The sequence below is a fragment of the Sminthopsis crassicaudata genome, chromosome 3 (assembly GCF_048593235.1).
Source record: "Sminthopsis crassicaudata isolate SCR6 chromosome 3, ASM4859323v1, whole genome shotgun sequence".
In the NCBI taxonomy this organism is placed as follows: Eukaryota; Metazoa; Chordata; class Mammalia; order Dasyuromorphia; family Dasyuridae; genus Sminthopsis; species Sminthopsis crassicaudata.
The window spans coordinates 134350554-134376684 of NC_133619.1; positions in this window are offsets into that span (position 1 = coordinate 134350554).

Sequence of the window (26131 nt, forward strand, 5' to 3'; positions counted from 1 at the left end):
TATTTTCCCCCTAAAGTCAAATCATTACTTTCTTCACTACAGTGTTAATAATTCTGTAAACGTCACCTGGTTTCTTAAAGCCTGTGCTAGGAGAAGGTATTTTGTGACAGTTATTACTGGGATGGAAAGTTCATGAATTTGAGTGCAATTAGACTATATCATGTGGGATCCAGTCTAAGTAATTTCATAGTTTCATCACAGGAAAGTCATTGACTCATTTTTTTTTTTCCATCTCTAACTCAGAGATGTCTTTTTTGCCATCAAGAGTGGTGTTATTTGAATTGGAAAATAATTATTTCTTATAAAGTTAATGAATTAAAAATTTAAATATCAAAGAAAGTTCTTTGACCAGAACATTAATGAATACAAGATCAATAGGATGAGAAACACAAACAGATCTCATTCTCGTCTACTCCAAACACAATATTTTATTTCAAAATTTTATTCTGATTATAAATTTGACAAATATAAATTGACATATTTTTCCATAATGCAGAAGAGAGAAAATATTTTATTAAACTATAAATCTTTGTTACTTATTTATAGCATGTATTTATTATATATTATATATTTGTTATTTTGTCTCTTATACCTATTTTTTCAACTGTATGATCAATTCATTTTAATGGTTCCAAAATTGTCCTTAATGCCTCTTTCTGCATCTATACTTTTTATACTCCATTTTGCTCATTTTCAAATGTGTTTTCTTATTTTTTCTTTAACTATGACTATCAATTCAATCATCATTCTATATATGACTTTCCTCTTGAACCCAATAAAATTAAAATTCTATTTTGTGACAAAATAGTCAAAGAGAAAAAAATAAACAAGTGAACAAAAATAAGTAAATAAATACATAGTGGCCATATGTAAAATGTATGTTTAATTCTGCACCTGTATTGTATTGCACATATTAATCACTCACTAAATGTTTGTTGAATGATAAAAGAGATATTTTTTATCAGCATATTTTTTCTAGTATCCCAACTTCCTTAATTTATAACTGACAAATTGAAACCCAGAAATACCAATAGGCCTGCTTACTACAAAAGTAGCGATTTTAAAAATTTATTTATTTTTAATACACATTGCTTTATGAAACATGTTTAGAGAGAAAAAGCAGAGCAAAAATAGAAAAAAAAAACATGGGAGAGAAAAAAAGAAAATAAGTTAACATAACATATATTGATTTACATTCAATCTCTATAGTTCTTTTTGTGGATGCAGATGAAATATTCTGTACAAAGTCTCTTGGATTGCTTTGGATCACTGAACCACAGAAAAGAACGAGTTCTTTTATAGTTGATTATCACACATTCTTGCTGTTATTGTGTGCAATGTATTCCTGGTTGTGCTAGTTTTGCTCAACATACAGTTTATGTAAATCTTTCTAGGCCTTTCTCAAATCACTTTATTTATCATTTTTATGGAATAGTAATTTTCCATTATCTTCATATACCACAACATATATAGCCATTCCCCAATTGATAGACATCTAGTTATTTTCCAATTATTTACTACCACAAAAAGAGCTGCTACAAAAATTTTAACAGATGCAGATCCTTTTTCTTTCTTTATGATGTCCTTGGAAATGACACTGTTGGGTCAAAGAGTATGCACAGTTTTATGTCCCTTTCAGCATATTTCCAGATTGCTCTCAGGAATGGTTACTCATTTCACAACTCCACAAACAATGCATTTGTGTCCCAGTTTTCCCATATCCCCTCCAACATTTATCTTTATCTTTTCCTATCTTTTTAGCCAATATGATACTTTTGAGGTGGTACCTCAGAGTTGCTTTAATTTGCATTTCTCTAATCAATAGTGATTTAGAAGATTTTTCTATATGACTATAGATGTCTTTAATTTCTTCATCTGAAAACTATGTTTCACATCCTTTGACCATTTATCAGTTGGGGAACAACTTGTATGCTGATAAACATGAACAGTTCTTTATGTATTTTAGAAATGATACTTTTATCAGACATTGGTTGTAAATTTTTTTTTTCCTCAGGTTTGTACTTACCTTTTAAATTTTGTTTCTGTTGCTTTTGCTTGTGCAAAAACTTTTTAAGTTAATGTAATCAAAGTTGTCCATTTTACCTTTCATAATGTTCTGTTGTTCTACTTTGATCATAAATTCCTCCCTTTTCCAAATATCCAACAGGAAAATTATTTCTTTTTCTCCTAATTTGTTTATGGTGTCATCCTTTATGCCCAAATCATTTAGCCATTTTAACTTTATTTTGGTATGAGATGTGAGATGCAGGTTTATGATGAGTTTCTACTCTATTATTTTCCAGTTTTCCTAGTATTTTCTCAAATAGTGAGTTCTTATTCCAGAAGCTATATTTGGGGAGCTTATCATATACTAGATTACTACAGGTCTTAATTATTGTGTCATGTGGAGCCAATCTATTCTATTAATCGACCACTCTATTTATTAGCTAGTATCAAGTGGTCATGAGGACTGTTGTTTTATAATATAGTTAGAGGTTTGGTACAGATAAACCACCATCCTTTTTTATTTTTTTTTCCTTTATTCCCTTAATATTCTTGAACTTTTCTTCTTCCAGATGAATTTTATTATTTTTTTTCTAGTTCTATAAAATATTTTTGGCAGTTTGATTGGTATAACACTGAACAATAGACCAATTTAGGGAGAATTGTCATTTTTATTATATTAACACAGACTAATTATGAACAATTTTTATTTTTCCAGTTGTTTAGATGTGATCTTATTTGTTTGAGAAATGTTTGTAATGTTCATATAGCTTTTGGTTTTGTCTTGGCAGGAAGATACTCACATATTTTATTTTGTCTGTAGTTGGAATGTCTCTATCTCTTGCTGATGGGCTTTGTCAGTAATATATAGAAATGCTGATGATTTATGTGGACTTTTTCATATCCTGGAACTTTGCTGAAGCTGTGCATTTTTTTCCAGTAGGTTTTAGATGATTTTCTAGGATTCTTTAAATATATCATCACAATATATGCAAAGAATCATCATTTTATTCTTCCATTGCCTATTCTACTTCTTTTAATATCTTTTTCTTTTCTTATTGTTAAAGCTAACATTTCTAGTACAATGTTGAATAATAGTGGTAATAATAGGCAGCCTTGTTTCACCTCTGACATTACTGGGAATATGTCTAGTTTCTCTTCATTACAAATAATGCTTCCTGATGGTAATAGATTGACACTCTTTGTGTAGGAATCCAACCATTCTGGAGAGCACTCTGGAATTATGCCCAAATTATGGAATTTGGGCATACCCTTTGATCCAACAGTGCTACTACTGGGATTATGTCTTAAATAAGTATTAAAGAAGGGAAAGGGACCTGTATGTGCCAAAATGTTTTTGCCAGTCCTTTTTGTAGTGGCTAGAAACTGGAAAATGAATGGATGCCCATCAATTGGAGAATGGTTGGGTAAATTATGGCATATGAATGCTATGGAATATTATTGTTCTATAAGAAATGACCAGCAGGATGAATATAGAGAGGTTTGGAGAAACTTACATCAACTGATGCTGAGTGAAATGAGCAGAACCAGGAGATCATTATACACTTCAACAACGATACTGTATGAAGATGTATTCTGATGGAAGAGGATATCTTCAACATAGAAAAGATCTAATTCAGTTCCAGTTGATCAATGATGGACAGAATCAGCTACACCCAGAGAAGGGACACTGGGAAATGAGTGTAAACTGTTTGCATTTTTGTTTTTCTTCCCAGGTTATTTTTACTTTCTGAATCCATTTTTTTTTTGTGCAACACAAAAAAACCATTCGGTTCTGCACACATATATTGTATCTAGGATATAGTATAACATATGCCATATAAGGGAGGAGCTGGTGGTGGGAAGGAGGGGAAAATTTGGAACAGAAGGAAATGTAAGAAATAATGTTATAAAAATACCCATGTATATATACTGTCAAAAATGTTATAATTATAAAATTAATAAAAAATAAAAATAAAAAAGATTGACACTTTATTATTTAAAGGAAAGCTTCATTTATCGTTATGTCTGCTAGTGTTTTTAATAGAAATAAGTGCTATATTTTGTCAGAAACTTTCTCTGCATGTGTTGAGATTATCATATGATTTCTATTGCTTTTGTTATTGATGTGATTGATTACAATAATGATGAGGTATAACCAAATGAGGAGGTCTAGCTAAGGGATACCTAAATAAAATTAGGTTTAATTGAGGTCTAGTGGCAGGTTTGGGGTTTAGGGAGTCAAATGGAACTCCCCTGCAACCCCTTTGAATTTGGAGCAAGGATCCAAAGTTAAATGAATTCTAGTGGAGTGGAGAGTCCCCTGTAAATTAATTGTAGGGTTTGGAAGTAAGGTTAAAGTCTGGTTAATAAAAGGCATTAGATAGAGGAAGAAATACACCAAAAGCAGAAGGACAGAGAGTCTATGATGCAAAGCATGGTTGCCTGCATGTTTCAACTCTCTACCAAGAGATGGTTCCAGCTTTGCTGTTTTATTTGCTTGAAGGGGCATATGGGTGGAGGTGGGGGTTGGGCTACCTGAGCAGATCATTAGAATGGGGGCTGGGTACAGCCCAAACTGGCTCAGATCCGGATCTCCCCTTGGAACACAAAAGGGTAGTTTTGACCAGATCTTGAAAATCAAAGGTCAGTCCCAAAGGAAGTTGGAGATCAGAAAAGGAATCTTAAAGGGGGCTATGCCTGCATCAATAAAGGTTTTTGAATATCTGTCCCTCTACTTAGCCAGGACTGAGAATGTCAGTTTCTGATTTGTTGTGATTTAGACCCTCTCACCAACTTTCCCAGAGTCTGCCTGAGCTGGGCTGAACACCCTTTTCTTCCTAGTGAGACTGCCATTTCTTTGAAGTTTTTACAGTCTATTTCAACTGGAGAGTGGTTTCATTCCACCTTCCTCTATTTCTTATATGCCACTTTATATTCTGAACTGATGATGTTTCATCAATAGACAATTTTTAAATATTTTATGAGAACAACTAAAGATATCAAACTTAGAAAACATTTTAAAGAACAGATTTTTTTTAATGCTATTCAATAATTAAATTAATCACTCTAGATACTTTTCACAATAGAATTATTCTCTTCTTGGCCAGCCATTCAGCCTGGAGAATCAGAAGTCAATTTAAATTGCTTTTAAATGATGCTTAAGAAGGCAGATTCAGAATCAATACACTTTCAGAATATGATATAATCAAATCTATTCTGATTTAAATTTTATCTGAAATAATTTTATTACCTTTTTTCTGGAGGTTGAACATTTGGGAATATTTGAAAGAGGAAAGAAAATGTCACTACAAAGAGACAAAAGTCCAATACCTACAACAATAACAAATTGTTGATAAACTACTTACTGTCAAATTTGAGTCTCAAAATTACTCTGTAAAATATGCTCTGCAAATATTGATGTCTCCATTGGACAGGTTAGTCTTTCAGGTAGAAAAACAAAGTAACTTATGCTAGTTACAAAGTTAGTAAATAATTCTGAACCTAAAATGTCTGACTTCAAAGTCAATCAGTCAATTAATCAATAAATAGATATTTGTCTATTGATATCTTGAGCCACAACTTATCATTAAGGAACAGAAAAATTAAAATGTATTGATAAAATAAATAACTAAAATGCTTCCAAAATTAATGTAACCACAATGTAATTACTGGTTTTCTTTTCAAGTCTTTGAGTATAATTCCTCCTCTCCATCTCTTGTGTTTTGTGACACTTCTGAGCATCAATTCTTTTTATATTTGTAAAAAATAAGAAAGACTCCTTCTCAATCCCTTAAGGTATTTAAAAATTTCCTGTTACCTTCTTTGTCCTTTCTAATTCTGTCTTTAAACTGTACCATTTTGGAAGGAAATATCTATTTTATGTTTATAGTTTTAGCCTCAGCACCTAAGTAGAGTACTTGAACATAATAAAGTGTTCAGTAATTGTTCAAAGACTGTTGATTCTTTCTCTTTCATTAAAATTCACATTATCAAGTGATTCCAAAGTGATATTCAAAGTGATTCCATTCTTAACCTAATGATCTTTCTTAATTAGTAGCTATTTGGTCAATCTGACCTCAAAAAATTCTCAGCTTTATGCCTCTGAGCAAGTTGCTTAACTATTCCTCTCAGTTTCCTCATCTGTAAAATTAATTAAAGAAAAAAGGTAAACCATTCTAAGTATTTTTGTGAAGAACACCTCAAAAGTCACCATGAAGTGTCAGATGGTCTAGAACAACAAAAATCACATCTATTTTGTTTCTTTTGCCTAAATTTCACCTTTCATTCTGAAAGCCTGACTAACTGGTTCTGATTGCATTTTCTCCTCAAAATGATCCCTACATAGCATTAAAAATAATCCATCTTTTTGTCACTTTTTATTCTCTGACACCCATCTCATTTTTATTTAAACAGCCTTTATTGTAGCCCTCATCACACACTGAGCAGTACCTCCACATTATAACTACTATAAAGCCCTACTTATATTTCCTCAGACCACAAAGATGTAAGTGCAGTAGAACCATGAGAGGTAGTAGCTGATATCACAGACTTTAAGGGAATGTAATCTTTAGCAAAACTTCCTAAGACAAATCATATTTTTTTTATATATTTAATGCTTTAGTCTGCTATTTTGAATTTAATATTTTTTTCTAATTTTTGCTTAATTTTGTTTTGTTAAGCAAGAAAATCTGCCTTTATGCAATTCAGAGAAAATTTTATTCTCTTGTACCACATCTTGTAATCTCTGCTCTTATCCCAGTTTGGTTAATTCTTTTAGATGTTAATAATTTTCTTCTAATCATTGGCAAAAGTCTGTCTTATCCTACAATGTACAGACAATTTGATAAATGTATCTAAAGTTTCAAAAGAAAAGAAATCAACCTAAACAGACACATTACATAACATTTGTGACAAAATTATTCCTTTATTTAGACATTTTAGAGGGGAGAGTGGATGAAAGCAGATATTTATGGCTACATATATATATATATATATATATATATATATATATATATATATATATATATATATATATATGTGTGTGTGTGTGTGTGTGTGTGTGTGTGTGTGTGTATGTGTGTGTATCGATCAGAATTCTGCTGAATTGGTTTGTATTGTACAGGTTATTTCAAGAAGCAAATGGTATCTATCATTTTATCTACTCACCTACTCTCTAATAATCTATTTTTCTATCTGTCTATCATCTATCCATCCTTCCATTGTCTTTCTGAAGAGAATAACCAGGTAAAGTGAATGGCTTGTGAAAGTGGGTAACTTTCAGACAAGGAAAAAAAAAAAAATAGAAACCTTGATAACTAAAAAAAAATAAATAAAATATTGTCCTTACAACTTATTATTACAATTTTTACAATGCAATTTACTATTTATTTACCATCTTAATTGGTCTTGGGATATCAGTTTTCTGGAAATGAATTGTCAGAAATTGAAAGAATGAATTTATTATGATGTTTAAATACACTATCACACATTCATAGATGGGAAGACTTCAGGCAAGAAGTAGAGAAAGAAACTGTCATTGCTTAAGTGAAATTTGTCTTTCTTCTTTCATTTCCTACATAAAATAAAGTCTCTAAAGTAAATTGCTTTCATAACATTTTACATATTGAATCTATACAATTAAATTAGGCTTTTGAGGGACATAATTTCTCTTCTTTAAATAGATAATATTTATTTTTCCCCAAGAGCACTTTTGGATCTGTAATTTAATTCAATGAAACAAACACACTGTTTAAGTTAAAGTAAAGAAAAATAAGGGCATCCAGCCATAGGGAAGAGACAAAACAAAGCTTTCCTATTAAGTAGATAACTTGGGATTATTTTACTGATTATTGATGTGGCATTGGGCAGAATTCAAGAGGCCCTGAACTTAAAAGTGAAAAATCAGATTTTCCAAAGTCACAAAATTATGTGTTGGAGACAGGGCTTAAATTCAGGTTCTCTAACACCAGAACTGGTATTATTCAATTACAACACACTGCTGAAAAAGAAGAGTAAAAATTAATTTCTTCCATATCTATGAAACAGATGTTATGATTATTGTCATTTACAAATGAGAAAATGGAAAAAGAGATTAAAGCACTCATTGAGGTTCACCCAACTGGTAATTCCTTGATATAGTATTTCAACCCATGTTTTCCTTACTCTAATCCAGAGATCTGTCTATTGTACCACCTATCTACTATCTCCTATTCCTACACTTTCTCAGTCAATATTCATATTGGACTTGATACTATTTGACATATTTGACAAGCTCTTCTCCCTTCCTGTCACCAACTGTTAATTCAGGTGAATTGACATTTCTTCTATCCATGGCATATGTAACTAACCAACAATAGATTATGAAGAGAGAAAAATAAAAAGAAGACTAGAGTAGACTGGGCTATGAATAGTAAGATTAAAAGACTGGTAGCATAGGACTATATTGAGGAATAGAGATTATAGAGATGCTAAAGAATAGGTTTAGGAGTAGCAAAAAATAAGAAGGGATCTAATAAGGATACATAGTAAAGCCTAATGTGCCCCAGACATAAGAAAAGTATCTTTCAGTTGACAAGGGTCAAAGGATTGAAAACCCTCTGTAAGAGACAGAAAATGTAAATGTAAGAAAAAATTAACATGATTAGTAATGTATTAGATGGTTTTTGTTTGTCCTTTGTTTTCAAAGAAGACAATGACATCATGGGTAATATCTTATTTTGAACACAAATTGGATTTAAGTTAAAGAAGAATTGTATGAAATATCAGCCTTACTATTTCTTCCTGAGTCACTGAAGTCCAGTGACAGAACAAAAATCAATGACCTAGGATGGATAATCTTCATATCTTTGACACTAGACTGACCTCTATGCACTTGTCAGAGCCTGTTTCAGCTGCCTTCAAGGCTGTTGGGACCAATTGTTCTCATTTGCTTATTTTACATGGAAAATTTTCATGCCCAGGAGGTAGACTAACTCATTAATAAGTTTGAGGCCTTTAGGCAACCCTTAACTTGGTTTACCCTATCTCTTGAGATGGTTTACCAGGTTGTGGCCACTGTGTTAGCTACAGTTTCTTGAAGCTACAGATGACAGTTGGGTAAATCAGGTGCACACCAAAAATAAATAAGAAGACTTAAAAGGGTTTGGCAAGCCCTGATGATAGAGTTATTAGTCCTCCTGAACAACAAAAGCATAAAAATTCATATTTTCAGAGAGACAGAAACAAGTTGGCAGAGAGAAGCCAGGAAGTTGTCTGAGCTCTCCCCAATTTCCATGAGAAAGAACAAATCAGGGCTCTACACAGATATGATGACATACTTAGAGAACCCCAGAGAATCAACTAAAAAGCTCTTAGAAATAATGTACAACTTTAGCAAAGTTGCACGATACAAAATAAATCCACATAAATCATCAGAATTCTTATACATCACTAACAAAATCCAATAACAAGAGATGCAAAGAGAAATCCCATTTAAATAACTGTTGATAATATAAATACTCGGGAATTTATCTGCCAAGTCTTATGGATAGATCGAGCAAATATAAAAAAAAGATGACAATACTCCCAAACTAATCTATTTATTTAGTGCTATACCAATGAAACTCCCGAGAAAATATTTTAGTGAACTAGAAAAAATAAGATCATTATAGTCCTCTTCAAGAACAAAGGATGACAACTAATCAACCAACCAATCACAGAATAAACATAAGCAGAGGTTGTATGTATAAGTTGGCTTTAATAATATAATAAAAAAAAATTAAGGGGTGAAAAAAGGTTTATATTGAGAGAAAAGGGCAGAGAAGGAGAGAGAGAGAGAGAGAGAGAGAGAGAGAGAGAGAGAGAGAGAGAGAGAGAGAGAGAGAGAGAGAGAGAGAGAGAAGCAAATGGGGTTAGGAGTATAAGATTAAAGGAAATACACAGTTAGTAAACATAACTGTCAATGTGAATGGGATAAATTCTTGCATTAAAAAAAAAGTGTATTAAAAACTAGAATCCTATAAAATCTTTTTTCCAAGAAACATATTTTAAGGATAAAGATATATATAGGCTAAAGACTAAAGGTAAAAGATTGTGGTTGAATGTATTACTTACATTTTTTTTTTTAATTATATATTTTTAATAGACATTGGCTCAAGAATCATGTTGGGGGAGAAAAATCAGAGCAAAAGGGAAAAACAATGGAAGAGATTAAAAACAAACAAACAACCAAAAAACAAACAAACAAACAAACAAAAGTGTACATAGCATGGGGGATTTATATTCAGTCTCCAAAGTTCTTTTTCAGTATTCAGTTGGCATTTTCTGCCCAAAATCTATTAGGATTGCTTTGGATCACTGAACCACTGAGAAGAACCAAATCTTTCATAATTGATCATTGCATATTCTTGCTGTTATTGGGTACAAGATTCTCTTGTTTCACTCAGCATCAGTTCACATAAATCTTTCTAAACCTTTCTAAAATCAGATTGTTCATCAATTTTTATAGAACTAGAATATTCCAATATACAGTAGCTTGTTCAGCCATTCCCCAGTTGATGGGCATTTACTCATATTCCAATTCTTTGCTACTTTTGGGGATGTGCAGGCTTTTGATGAGACAAGGCGTGGGTGCAGTAAAAGAATTTACTAAATTATAAGTAAAAGTATAAGTTTAAGTTTATTATAAATCATGGAGAGATCTCAAATAGAGCAGAACTCTTTGATAGAATTAGAGTTCTGTCTGTTCCGCCCATCTGCCCATTCTTCCAACCCTGGTATATATGATTTGAGACAATACAGAGCTTTTGGGTTTGAATAGGCTTCAGTAAGGCTATAGAAAGTTTGATTAGTGATAGTTCAATTTGTATAGAACTTAAGTGGAGGTACTTAACGTGAATTCAGTTCTATTGAAAGTTAACCTCTATAGTTCTATAGTTCAGCTCTATAGAAAACTTGGGTGGTGTCAGCTGAACTCTATAGAAAGGTAAATTAGTGGTACTTAACAGAGGTGGGGTTGGGCTGGCTTCTAGGTCAGGATAACCTGGGAAGTGACTCTTTTTAGGGTTTCCAGCCTCTGTTTCCCTTGTCAGATTCCCATCACTACCACAGAAAGATCTACTACAAACATCTTTGCAGATGTGGGTCCTTTTCCGTTCTTCATGATTTCCTTTATGATTTCCAGTAATGATGGCACTGTTGGGTCAAAAGGTATGCACAGTTTTATGATCTTTGGACATAGTTCTAAATTGCTTTCCAGAATGGTTGGGTCATTTCACAACTACAGCAACAATACATTAGTGTCCCAGTTTTTCTACATTGTCTCTACGATTTATCATTATTTTTTTCCTGCCAATTTAGCTAATCTGAGTGGTGTGAGTTATTTGAATTTTCATTTTTCTAATCAATAGTGATTCAGAGTATTTTTATATGATTATAGATGGGTTTAATTTTGTCACCTGAAAATTGTCTATTTGTATCATTTGACCATTTGTCAATGGTACAAATGACTTGTATTCTTATGAATTTGAGATTTATTTATATATTTTAGAAATGAGATCTTTATCAGGAATGCTGGCTGTAAAAATTTTTTTTCCAAGCTTTGTACTTCCTTTTATTCTTGGTCTGTTGGCTTTTTTAACTTAATGTAATCAAAATTGTCCATATTGCCTTTCCATAATGTTCTTTAGTTCTTCTTTGGCCATAAATTTCTCCCTTTCTCCAAAGATTTGATAGATAAATTATCACTTGTTCTTCTGATTTGCTTATTGCACCATCTTTTATGCTCAAAGAATGCAAATGCAAATTTTGTTATTATTTTTCTAGTTCTATAAAACAATTTTTGGCAGTGTGATAAGTATGTCACTGAACAAGTAGACCAGTTTAAGAAGAATTGTCATTTTTATTATATTTGCTCAGCCTACTGTGTGGTACGGAAATGGTGAGGGAACACCATTTAATAAAAAAAGCTGGAGAGAGCTCTAGAGAAAAGCAAAGTTTATTGTACATTCTCGCGAGAAGGGCGTCCCACTCTTCGAGTAGACTATCGAAGAGAGGAAGCGCCTCCTGTGGGCAGGACAGCACCTTTAATCCCTAACGCAAAACGCCCCCTCCCACCACTGACCCTCATCCTCATTGGCTGAGAGTCTTACATTCTAAACGCGAGATCTACCCATGAAATTGAACTTGACCAATAAGTACATAGTTGCCCATATTTGGATGAAATAGGGAGATGTCATAGGAGGGGAAGGCAATGCCCTTCAGAGTCCTTCAGGCCTACTCGAACTCTGAAGTAGATGAAGCCTTACTCGATTTTCACAACTGTCTTGAAAGATCTCACCTCATCTCATTCACTACCAATGAGTAATTGATATTTTTCCAATTGTTTAGATCTGATCTTTGTATCTGATTTTATTTATGTGGAGATGACTTAAAAAGAAAAACAAAAGGCGGAAGAGAAACCCTGATCCCAGATAAAGCAAAATAGATCAAATTAAGAGAGATAAGGAAAATACATCATGCTAAAATTACCATACACAATGAAGTAATATTGATGAGGAGTAAACTGAGGGTCTAAACCGAGATGGGTCAGTTCCTTTTCTCTCTCTCCTTCCTTCCCCAAAGTAACCAAGAGGGGGTCGGCAGCAAATGAATTTGATACTTAATGCTGTATGGAAACATAGTCTTTATTGATTAGAATGGAAACACCAGAGAGCCGGTGGGCAAAATGGCTGCAAGGTACAAGGCCAATTTTGCAAAGAATAGATATTTGAGGACTCTGTTTTATACAAGAGCACAATTATTCAGATGCAGTGATGTAAGGAGGTTCCGAAGAGTGATGTAAATAAGATAAGGATTCTCTTGTTATCTTTTGGGGAGAGACAGAAGTCTCTTCCCAAAATGGAATTTCCTGCTGGCATTTGGTCTATCTGAGCAGATTAGAATGGGGGCTGTAAAACCCTAGCCGGCTCAGATAGCCCAAACTAGTTTGACCAGATCTTGTATCAAAGATACAAGTCCCAGGGGCGGAGCCAAGATGGCGGAGAAGAAACACACGACTCAGTGAACGTCCTCACTCCCTCACAACCAATTAGATAAATTAAGTCTCAAAATTAGCTCAGGACTGATAGATACCACAAGGACTGGAAGCACGACTTACCAGCTGAAGAGAATCTGGAGTTTCAACAGGAAAGGTCAGTTCTCAGGGGAGGAATAAGAAAGACCAGCACAGACGGTGGGGTAGGGGCACACTGCGCCCATTGCGCTGGGAGGGGCTCTGGGATCAGAGAAGCCACTGAGGTAAAGGAATCTGGCACAGGCTGTTAGCTCTTCTCTGCTAATTATTTAGCAGTTCAGAAGAGAAAGCCAAAATATTTTAAAACTCAGATTAGATTCCCCCCCCCCACCCTGGGGGTGACTCAGCAGAGAATCGGCACCAGGGGGTGTGGCCTCAGCTACCTCCTGAGAATAGTTAAGAGATTGACAAGTGGGTAGATACGGCCCAAGGCAACACACACGGCCTAGCTTAGCTGGAGGGAGTGGAACTCAGCTCCAGGAAGTCCCAGAGAAGCGGAACCTTTGAACTAGGGACCGCGGTTTCTGGCAGACACTTCCAGTTTGAGCGCAGGGGCTTCTCACGTCACCTGCTGCAGACATCCACTCCCCACCCGGACACATAGGCTGGGCTTTGTGCTGTCTTTACTACTCAACGCCCTCGAGCACAGCAGTGCTAATCACCTCTGAGGCACTTCCAGGGAGGGGGTGGGGAACTCTCTCCCAGAGCTCTCTCTTAGCGCGGCGCAGGGGCCGCTGCATCCATCCGGTCTGGGAGGAAGCTGGTAAAGAAGTAAATAATTTCCTACCCCAGGGACAGACCCCAAAACATTTTTTAAGTATGAGCAAAAAAGCTAGAAAAACTATAGATTCCTTCTATACAGAGAAAGAGCGGGTACCCAACCCCGAGGAAGTTGACAGCAGAGAATCAGATAACAACCTAAAGGGGAACGATTCCTGCCCCCCATCACATAACTCTCTCCTAGAAGAAGCTCTTAAGAAATTGAGGGAGATAAAAGAAAAATGGGGCAAGGAAAGGGAAGTTATGATAGAGAATAACAACGTCCTGAAATTGGAGTTGGAAAAAAGGAGATGCAGGGAAACAAAATTAGTGAATTAGAAAAGGTTAAAAAAACACAGGAAAGTAGGATTTCTGAATTGGAAAAGATAAAAAAGTCTCAAGAAAATAGAATTTCTGAATTGGAAAAAGAAAATAATTCTCAAAAAAAAAAAAAATTAGGGAAATGGAAAAAAACTCAATAGAGCAAAATAATTCATTTAAAAACGAAATTGGGCATTTACAAAAAGAACTAAAAACTGTGAAAGAAGAAAATAACTCCTTAAAAGTCAGGATGGAACAAATAGAAATGAATGATTCACAGAGAACCCAAGAATCAGTCAAACAAAACAAAAAAAATGAGAAGCTGGAGAACAACGTCAAATACTTACTGGGAAAATCTATAGACCTGGAAAATAGATCTAGGAGAGATAATCTGCGGATTATTGGACTTCCAGAAAACTATGACCAAAAAAAGAGCCTAGATTCTATTTTACAGGAAATTATCAAAGAGAACTGTCCAGAGATAATAGAAACAGAAGGGAAAGTAGATGTGGAAAGAATTCATCGAACTCCTTCTGAAATAGACCCTAAAAAAAGAACACCACGGAATATTGTGGCTAAGCTGCAGAATTACCACACAAAGGAGAAAATCCTGCAAGCAGCTAGAAAAAAACAATTTAAATACCAAGGTGCCACAATAAGGGTCACCCAAGATCTGGCTGCCTCCACATTAAAAGATAGAAGGGCCTGGAACCTGATATTCCGTAAGGCAAAAGATCAAGGACTGCAACCAAGAATGAACTACCCAGCTAAGTTTAGCATCTTTTTCCACGGAAGAAGATGGTCATTCAATGAAACAGAGGAATTCTATATGTTTCTAAGAAAAAAACCAGACTTAAACAAAAAATTTGATCTACATCCACAAGACTGAAGAGAAACAGAAAAAGGTACACAGAACCCTTGAGAACTGTAACTCTGTTGTGGGTATATAAAAAATACTCAAGGATAATTTGATTTTACTGATATAAAAGAAAAAAAGGGGGGTGTAGTAAAGGGAAGGAGGTCGGTTCAGAAAAAGGGGAAGGAGTCATAAAAAGAGGGAAACTACATCCCAGGAAGAGACATAGAAAATACACCATATCTGAGGGAACTTAGTGAGGGGGAGAATCATTGTGTGAATCTTACTTTCATCAGAAGAGGCTCAAAGAGTAAATAATTAACATATTTGTTTTTCAGAGAATTTTCTCTCACCTCATTAAAAGGGGGGAGAGGAAAAGGGAAAAGGAAAAGGGGAATAAGTGAAGGGACTTGGAGGGAGGGGGGAGGGATCCTAAAAAAAAAAAAAAAAAAAAAAAAAAGAGGGAGGGTTGCGCGTCACAAGGGGGGTCTGTAAATTAAATATCGGGGAGGGGGATCAGGGGGGTCAAGGGAAAAAAGCATAATCTGGGGATAATACGATGGCAGGAAATACAGAATTAGTAATTTTAACTGTAAATGTAAATGGGATGAACGATCCCATCAAACGGAGACGGATAGTAGATTGGATCAAAAAGCAGAACCCTACAATATGTTGCCTACAGGAAACACACTTAAAGCAGGGAGATACATACAGAGTAAAGGTAAAAGGTTGGAACAGAGCCTATTATGCTTCAGGTAAAGCCAAAAAAGCAGGGGTAGCTATCCTTATCTCAGATCAAGCAAAAGCAGAAGTAGATCTCGTTAAAAAAGATAAGGAAGGAAACTATATCCTGCTGAAAGGTAGCATAAATAATGAAGCCATATCAATAATAAACATATATGCACCAAGTGGCATAGCATCTAACTTTCTAAAGGAAAAGTTAAGAGAACTGCAAGAAGAAATAGACAGTAAAACTATAATAGTGGGAGATCTCAACCTTGCACTCTCAGATTTAGACAAATCAAACCACAAAACAAACAAGAAAGAAATTAAAAAAGTAAATAGAACATTAGAAAAACTAGGTATGATAGACCTTTGGAGAAAACTGAATGGCAATAGGAAGGAATATACTTTCTTCTCAGCAGTTCATGGATCCTATACAAAAATTGACCATATACTAGGACATAAAGATCTCAAAATTAAATGTTGGAAGGCAGAAATAATAAATGCCTTCTTCTCAGATCACAATGCAATAAAAGCTACATTCAGTAAAAAGTTAGGGGTAAATAGACCAAAAAGTAATTGGAAACTGAATAATCTCATCTTAAAGAATGACTGGGTGAAAGAGCAAATTATAGAAACAATTAACAATTTCACCCAAGATAATGATAATGATGAGACATCATATCAAAATCTTTGGGATGCAGCTAAAGAGGTAATAAGGGGAAATTTTATATCTTTAGAGGCTTATTTGAAGAAAATTGAGAAAGAGAAGATTAACGAATTGGGCTTACAACTTAAAAGGCTAGAAAAAGACCAAATTATAAACCCCCAACCAAAAATTAAACTCGAAATACAAAAATTAAAAGGAGAAATCAATAAAATTGAAAGTAAAAAAACTATTGAATTAATAAATAAAACCAAGAGTTGGTTTTATGAAAAAGCCAATAAAATAGATAAACCTTTGGTAAATTTGATCAAAAAAAAGAAAGAGGAAAATCAAATTGATAGTCTTACAAATGAAAAGGGGGATCTTTCCACCAATGAAGAGGAAATTAGAGAAATAATAAGGAGATACTTTGCCCAACTTTATGCCAATAAATTTGATAACTTAAGTGAAATGGATGACTTCCTCCAAAAATATAGGCTCCCTAGATTAACAGAGGAGGAGATAAATTGCTTAAATAGTCCCATTTCAGAAAAAGAAATAGAACAAGCTATTAATCAACTCCCCAGGAAAAAATCCCCAGGGCCAGATGGATTCACATGTGAATTCTACCAAACATTTAAAGAACAATTAGCCCCAATGTTATATAAATTATTTGAAAAAATAGGGGATGAAGGAGTCCTACCAAATTCCTTTTATGACACAGACATGGTACTGATACCTAAACCTGGTAGATCGAAAACTGAGAAAGAAAATTATAGACCAATCTCCTTAATGAATATTGATGCTAAAATCTTAAATAAGATATTAGCAAAAAGACTTCAGAAAATCATCTCCAAGATAATACACTATGATCAAGTAGGATTTATTCCAGGAATGCAGGGCTGGTTTAATATTAGGAAAACTATTAATATAACTGACCATATTAATAATCAAATTAATAAGAACCATATGATCATCTCAATAGATGCAGAAAAAGCATTTGACAAAATCCAACATCCATTCCTACTAAAAACTCTTGAGAGTATAGGAATAAATGGATTATTCCTTAGAATAATCAGGAGTATATATTTAAGACCGTCAGTAAGCATAATATGCAATAGAAATAAACTGCAACCTTTCCCAGTAAGATCAGGAGTGAAACAAGGTTGCCCACTATCACCATTACTATTCAATATAGTACTAGAAACGCTAGCCTCGGCAATAAGAGCCGAGAAAGAGATTCAAGGAATTAGAGTAGGAAATGAGGAAATTAAACTATCACTTTTTGCAGATGACATGATGGTATACTTAGAGAACCCCAAAGACTCTGCTAAAAAGCTACTAGAAATAATTCAAAATTTCAGCAAAGTGGCAGGATACAAAATAAATCCACATAAATCCTCGGCATTTTTATATATCACTAACAAAATGCAACAGCAAGAGATACAAAGAGAAATTCCATTCCAAACAAATGTTGATAGTATAAAATATTTGGGAATCCATCTAGCAAAGAAAAGTCAGGAATTATATGAGAAAAATTACAAAACACTTGCCACAAAAATAAAATCAGATTTAAATAATTGGAAAGACATTCAGTGCTCTTGGATAGGCCGAGCGAATATAATAAAGATGACAATACTCCCCAAACTAATCTATTTATTTAGTGCTATACCAATCAGACTCCCAAGAAACTATTTTAATGACCTAGAAAAAATAACAACAAAATTCATATGGAAGAATAAAAGGTCAAGAATTGCAAGGGAACTAATGAAAAAAAACTCAGAGGAAGGTGGTCTAAGTGTACCTGATCTAAAGCTATATTATATAGCAGCAGTCACCAAAACCATTTGGTATTGGCTAAGAAATAGACCGGTAGATCAGTGGAACAGATTAGATACAAAGGACAAAAAAGGGTACATCTATAGCAATCTAATCTTTGACAAACCCAAAGATTCCAACATTAGGGATAAAAATTCATTATTCGGAAAAAACTGTTGGGAAAACTGGAAATTAGTATGGCAGAAATTAGATATGGATCCACACTTAACACCATATACCAAGATAAGATCAAAATGGGTCCATGATTTAGGCATAAAGAGGGAGATAATAAATAGATTAGAGGAACAGAGGATAATCTACCTCTCAGACTTGTGGAGGAGGAAGGAATTTATGACCAGAGGAGAACTAGAGATCATTATTGATCACAAAATAGAAGATTTTGATTACATCAAACTAAAAAGTTTCTGTACAAATAATACTAATGCAAACAAGATTAGAAGGGAAGTAACAAATTGGGAAAATATTTTTAAAAACAAAGGTTCTGACAAAGGTCCTTTCCAAAATATATAGAGAACTGACCATAATTTATAAGAAACCAAACCATTCTCCAATTGATAAATGGTCAAAGGATATGAACAGACAATTCTCAGAGGAAGAAATTGAAACTATATCCACTCACATGAAAGAGTGTTCCAAATCACTACTGATCAGAGAAATGCAAATTAAGACCACTCTGAGATACCACTACACACCTGTCAGATTGGCTAAGATGACAGGAACAAATAATGACAAATGTTGGAGGGGATGTGGGGAAATTGGGACACTAATACATTGCTGGTGGAGTTGCGAAAGAATCCAGCCATTCTGGAGAGCAATCTGGAATTATGCCCAAAAAGTTATCAAACTGTGCATACCCTTTGACCCAGCAGCGCTACTACTGGGATTATATCCCAAAGAAATACTAAAGAGCGGAAAGAGACATATATGTGCCAAAATGTTTGTGGCAGCTCTTTTTGTTGTAGCTAGAAACTGGAAGATGAATGGATGTCCATCAGTTGGAGAATGGTTGGGTAAATTGTGGTATATGAAAGTTATGGAATATTATTGCTCAGTAAGAAATGACCAGCAGGAGGAATACAGAGAGGGTTGGAGAGACTTAAATCAACTGATGCTGAGTGAAATGAGCAGAACCAGAAGATCACTGTATACTTCAACAACGATACTGTATGAGGATGTATTCTGATGGAAGTGGAAATCTTCAACATAAAGAAGATCCAACTCACTTCCAGTTGATCAATGATGGACAGAGGTAGATACACCCAGAGAAGAAACACTGGGAGGGGAATGTAAATTGTTAGCACTAATATCTGTCTGCCCAGGTTGCATGTACCTTCGGATTCTAATGTTTATTGTGCAACAAGAAAATGATATTCACACACATGTATTGTACTTAGACTATATTGTAACACATGTAAAATGTATGGTATTGCCTGTCGTCGGGGGGAGGGAATAAGGGAGGGGAGGTAATTTGGAAAAATGAATACAAGGGATAATATTATAAAATATATATATATATATATATAATAAAAAAAAATTAAAAAAAAAAAAAAAAAAAAAAAAAAAAAGATACAAGTCCCAAAGGAAGTTGGAGATCAAACAAGGAATATCAAGGGGCTACCGCCCCCAACAATATCATTACAAAACATATATGCTTCAAATAGTATAGCATCCAAATTTTTAGAGGTGAAGTTAAGTCAGTTACAGGAATAGACAATAAAACTACACTAGTAGAGTTTTCAGTTTTCCCTTCTCAAAACAAGAGAAATCTAACCAAAAAGTAAGTAAAAAGGAAGGTAAGGAGATAAATAGAATTTTAGAAAAGTTAGATATGATAGATCTCTGGAGAAAACTGAATGGGGATAGAAAAGAATATACATCTTCCCCCAACTAAATACCAAATTAGATATTCTGAAAATGAAAGGAAAAATTAATAAAATTAAAAGAAAACTATTGAACTAGTAGGAGTCTGACAAAATTCCTTTAATAACAGAAACATGGTACTAACACCTTAAACTAGAAAGAGCAAAAAAGAAAAAAAGTTATGAATCACTTTTTTCTAAATAATATTTAGAAAAAAAATGAAGTGAAATATTAGTAAAGTGATTACAGAAATTTATCATGAAGATTATACACCATGAATAGGTGGGATTTATACATGGAATGCAGGACTTGTTTACTCTTAGGAAAACTAACAGCATAATTGATTAAATCAGTAACAAAAGTAACAGAAATCATATGAGTAACTCAACAGATGCACACAAAATACAGCACCCATCCCTATTAAAACACTAGAGAGCGAAGAAATAGAGCTTTCTTGACAATGATAAATAATATCTATCTAAAACCATCAATAAGCATTATACATAAGAATAAGCTAGAAGTCTTTAAAATTAGGTCTGGAGTGGAACAAGGATTCTTGTTATAACGACTATTATTTTATATTGCCCCAGATTAATTAGCTTTAACACTAAAAGAAGAAAAAGAAATTGGAGGATTTAGAACATACAGGCCTGGGAGATACTGAATCATCAGTAATGCTGGTTATTTTCTAAGCTGAAAAGCTGCATATGGTAAGGAGGTCAAAGAGCTGGTCAGAAAAAGATCAAAGGGTTCTCTTTTCTAGCACCAAGGCAATGCTCTGTTGGTTTGTGCAGACTGGGCTGAAGTCCTGGAATTTAGGCTCCAGGTGAGAAAAGCATTTGCACATAAGAATATAGGTCCTCAGAGGAATAGACACCCTCTTCACAATTTCAGGGCAGAAAAGAATGCTTGTTGTCACTCATCAAAGAACAGGTCAAATAGGTCAGGGGTGTAGAAAATACTTCTTAGATACACTTTGGAATAACTAAAACCAACTATACAAAACCCCTGATGTTAGGATAGTGCACCCTCTACTCTAGAAACTGAGCCCTAAGTTAAGAAAAATTCAAAAATTAAACAACAGGAGGGGAGAAATGAGCAAATAACAGAAAAAATTAATTTGATCATACAAAGTTACTATGGTGACAAGGAAATGAGAACAAACACTCAGAACAAGTTAATAAAGTCTTATATTCAAAGCCTCCAAAAATATGTATTGCTCTTTGTCCATGGATGAGCTTATTAATTATTTGTAAAATGAAGTGAGGGAAGAAGAAATGAGAGTAAAGCAAGAAAATCATGAAAAAAAAATTAAACAAGTCAAAAGCTTGATAAAGGAGACAGAAATATTTAAGAAAATGTAACTTTAAAGACAGACCAAGCCAGATTATAAAACAGGTAAAAATTGTGTAGTATGGCAAATCCAATTTACAAATACTGAGAGAGCACTTAAGGCTAATTACTGATTGGACAATACTCTATTAGCATATGCTTGGAAAATGGCCCTTCCCACTATTCTGTGCTGGCTCAATCTTTTGGTGAATACAGATAATTGTAGGAGGGATTAAAAGGTAGAGTAAAACAAGACAGGATCACTTTGATGGTAGATGAGGAGAAAAGAGGTCGTGGAGATCCTGTGTTCATTCCCTTCACTCTACCTATAAAGACCAAGAATAAATACTAAGGACTTTTGCTTATCCTGACTCTGGCTGATTCTAAGGTAGCCAGGTGATAACTTGGTCTTCACAGAGAGGTTTTCAGTGAAAGTTGTAGCAAGGAAGACAGTTTTGGAAGGAAAAGATATGTGAAGGAACTGGAGGATTGATAAGAGATTAGACACAATTGTAGTCAGGTAAAGGGATTTATTTATTTATTTATTTATTTTTTAATTTTTTAATTTTTTTTTAATTTTTAAATTTTTATTCATTTTTCCAAATTATCCCCTCCCTCCCTCCACTCCCTCCCCCCATGACAGGTAATCCCATACATTTTACATGTGTTACAATATAACCTAGATACAATATATGTGTGTAAATACCACATTCTTGTTGCACATTAATTATTAGCTTCCGAAGGTATAAGTAACCTGGGTAGATAGAGAGTAGTGCTAACAATTTACATTCACTTCCCAGTGTTCCTTTTCTGGGTGTAGTTATTTCTGTCCATCATTGATCAACTGGAAGTGAGTTGGATCTTCTTTATGTTGAAGATTTCCACCTCCATCAGAATACATCCTCATACAGTATTGTTGTTGAAGTGTACAGTGATCTTCTGGTTCTGCTCATTTCACTCAGCAACAGTTGATTTAAGTCTCTCCAAGCCTCTCTGTATTCCTCCTGCTGGTCATTTCTTACAGAGCAATAATATTCCATAACCTTCATATACCACAATTTACCCAACCATTCTCCAATTGATGGACATCCATTCATCTTCCAGTTTCTAGCTACAACAAAAAGAGCTGCCACAAACATTTTGGCACATACAGGTCTCTTTCCACTCTTTAGTATTTCTTTGGAATATAATCCCAATAACATCAATGCTGGGTCAAAGGGTATGCACAGTTTGATAACTTTTTGGGCATAGTTCCAAATTAAGAGCTAGGATTCTTGATTCTCCTTCACCTTCAAAGATTCAGGTATAATTCAAGGGTAAAAGAAGAACATAGGAATGAAAATGGAAAACTAAAAATGGCTTCAGCGGCCATCTATCCCAAGTCTTTCATTTTACTGTTGAGGAACTGAGATTCAGATATTCAGTGTCATAAAGTTAGTGTCTGAGTTAGAATTTAAACCCATATCTTCTCATATAGTCAGATAATTTCTTAAGGAAAATAAGTTTCCATGAGTAAAAAATAAATAATAGAAGAACTACTATGAAGAGAAATTTTTGTTTGTAAAAAAATAGAAGTAATTACACTGAGGTGAATGTGATGATAGGATAAAAGATGAAGGAGTGGCAGCAGAGAAGGAAAGTTTCCCCCTAGCCAGGTTCAGGGAATTAGAAAATAAGAGTCTGTGCTAGCAATAGGATGATACATTATTTAATTCTTTGCAAATATTGATGGAACATTATCTCACTTCCTAGGTAAGATATTAGTTTTCTCCTTTGTCATTTTGGGATAGACTTTTAACACAGACTCTCTTCATGGCCAGAAAGACTCCATGCAAGTGGCTAATAAGTCGCTCTTCTATGATTATGTGCAAATGTCAGTTGATTTCTTCACTACTTTTTTTTTCAATGAGCTTAACTCTGCTTCAAGAACAGTTATAGACAAACTTTTTTATTATTTTTTTCAAACTTAAATTTGACTAGAGAGAAGTAATAAGAGAAGCAAAAATGGTCAAAAGGAAAATATTTCACTAGTGTTAGTCTTGGAAGTCAGTTTTAAAAGATCTGAAGGATAAGTAGAATCTGATTCTGTAATGGTTGGTAGAAAACTTTTTTGATAATTCATAGTTAACCATTGGTGGACTCACAACTGTCAGGGGAAGAAGTGTGAGAACATTCATCAAGACTTGTGGAAGAATTATGATCTGTTCAAAATTAATATATATGTGTGTATATATATATATATATATATTTTTTTTTCTGTATCATGGAACATTTGACAGTCTTATAAATTCTATGGATTCCTGAAAATAATGTTTTCAATTGCATATAATTAAACATACAAGGTCATGAAAATATATTAAGTTGAAACATACTAATTATAAACATCTATATGGACTTGCTCAAACACATTAATACATATCTTCATACAAACATATACACACACATGCACACACACACACACAACATATACAAATTCTATGGATTCCTGAAAATAATGTTTTCAATTGCATATAATTAAACATACAAGGTCATGAAAATATATTAAGTTGAAACATACTAATTATAAACATCTATATGGACTTGCTCAAACACATTAATACATATCTTCATACAAACATATACACACACATGCACACACACACACAACATATACAAATTCTATGGATTCCTGAAAATAATGTTTTCAATTGCGTATAATTAAACATACAAGGTCATGAAAATATATTAAGTTGAAACATACTAATTATAAACATCTATATGGACTTGCTCAAACACATTAATACATATCTTCATACAAACATATACATACACATGCACACACACACACAACATATACAAATACATATACATATAGACCAACTTAGGTGGTACTTGACCTAGAGTAAGAAAGATCAGAGTTAAAATCTGTTCTCATAAACTTACTAGATACCCTTTGCCAAGTCTGTTTACTTCAGGTTCCTTATCTGTAAAATTAGGATAATGTTAGCACCTGCCTCTTAAGGGTGTTGTTGAGGGCCTCTTAAGGGTGTTGTTGAGGATCAAAAGAGATAATTATAAAGAATTTAGCACTTGTTTAGAAAATAGTAAGCATATTATAAAGGTTAGCTATTATTATTAACTTATGTTCATAGTGGTGCTATTATTATACACATATACAAAAACTAACTTTATACATCCAGGTAAAATAAATCCTGGCCTGATATAAAGAATATCAGGAAACCTGTGATCTAGTTCCAACTCTGCAGCTAGTTAATTTCATAACACTTGACAATTTCCTAAAGATATCTAGTTCATTTTTTTGTCTACAAAATGCTTTGTTGAATGACTCAAAGATTTCTCCCAATTCTAAAATCTAAAATGCTCTGAGTAACTTGTCCAAAGTAAAAGTCAAGAGACAAAGGCACAAATGGCTCTCAGATCTCCTTTCTTTTAATTCAATACTCTTTTTCCTATTTCCAAAACTGTATGTCTATTTGATGAAATACATTGATATCACTATCACCATCTTATCAAATCTATATGATTCATAAGTTTCAAATATCTCTAGAGAGTTTTTGTAGTTGCATAAACTAACTCTACACCCAGGAAGAAGCATTATCTGGAAAACAAAGTTTAACATTATTTTAACTAAAATCTACTATTCTTTCTTTTACAATAAACAAAACTACCACATGACTTCATCATTGGTAATGTTCCTTACAGAAACATATGGATATAGAGATATATTATTACCTTATGAGAAACATTGAGTATAAGTAGAAGCAAGTTGAGTATAAGTAGATTACAGCAGAATGGATATGACCTACATTACAGTTTGCTTCACAAAAAATGAAAGGTTAATGTAAATGATTGATTGTAAGAATTTTAATCATGCTCTCAAAGTAAGAGGTCATTGTGCTCTCCTATTTAAAGAAAGAATACATTATCTTATCTGGGAATGCTTGGCATTTTGAAATTAAACTAGTTACTGTACAGGCTCTATTCTCTGACCTGGAAGTTGAATTCTGAATTGTTATAAACCTTGCCTAGAATTATGAAAGGGTAAGGAAATTAATCCTCTCCCCTGTTCCCAATTAGCAGCATTGAATAAAGTAGTATTATTCATTGCTCTCTTTAACTCTTATTAGGGCCTTGCTATATATATACTCTATTGAACTGGGAGGAGTAAATTTAGTTGATCATATGCAGATTGTTGACACAGTGGATTCAATTCATTTATAGAACAAGAAAATTGACATAGGCTAGTAGGCTCAGCTCAGATAGGTAATGAATATACACAAGTCCAGATTGTTGCTCCAAAGGAATTCTACTAAGCTCTCTGTTTAAACTCCCTGAACAACTCATGATCAGAACATTCCCTACCATCTGGTTTGTCCTGGAATGAGAAAATATTATTTGCCTCTCTTTTACCTGAAATGGAAAAGTGAGGTGCTTTTATCTAGCCCAGTATAAACCTACACTGTTCCCTAACATCTAGAACTTCTTGTGTTCACTAGTATTTGGCTACTTACAGGGCTGGCTTTGTTTTTCAAGACTAGAGTCAGGATCCCTGATGGTAGCAAGACATAAACATATATATGAAGCAAGTATGGAAGTCATTGTTTTTATTGTTGTTCTTGGTGGTGGTATGTTGTTTTAATTGTAAAAGAAACAATAGTGCATTTTAAATAAAATTAATAAAAAAGTTTTTGTTTATTTATTTATCTATTTATTTATTTATTTATTTTTGGTTAGTTTG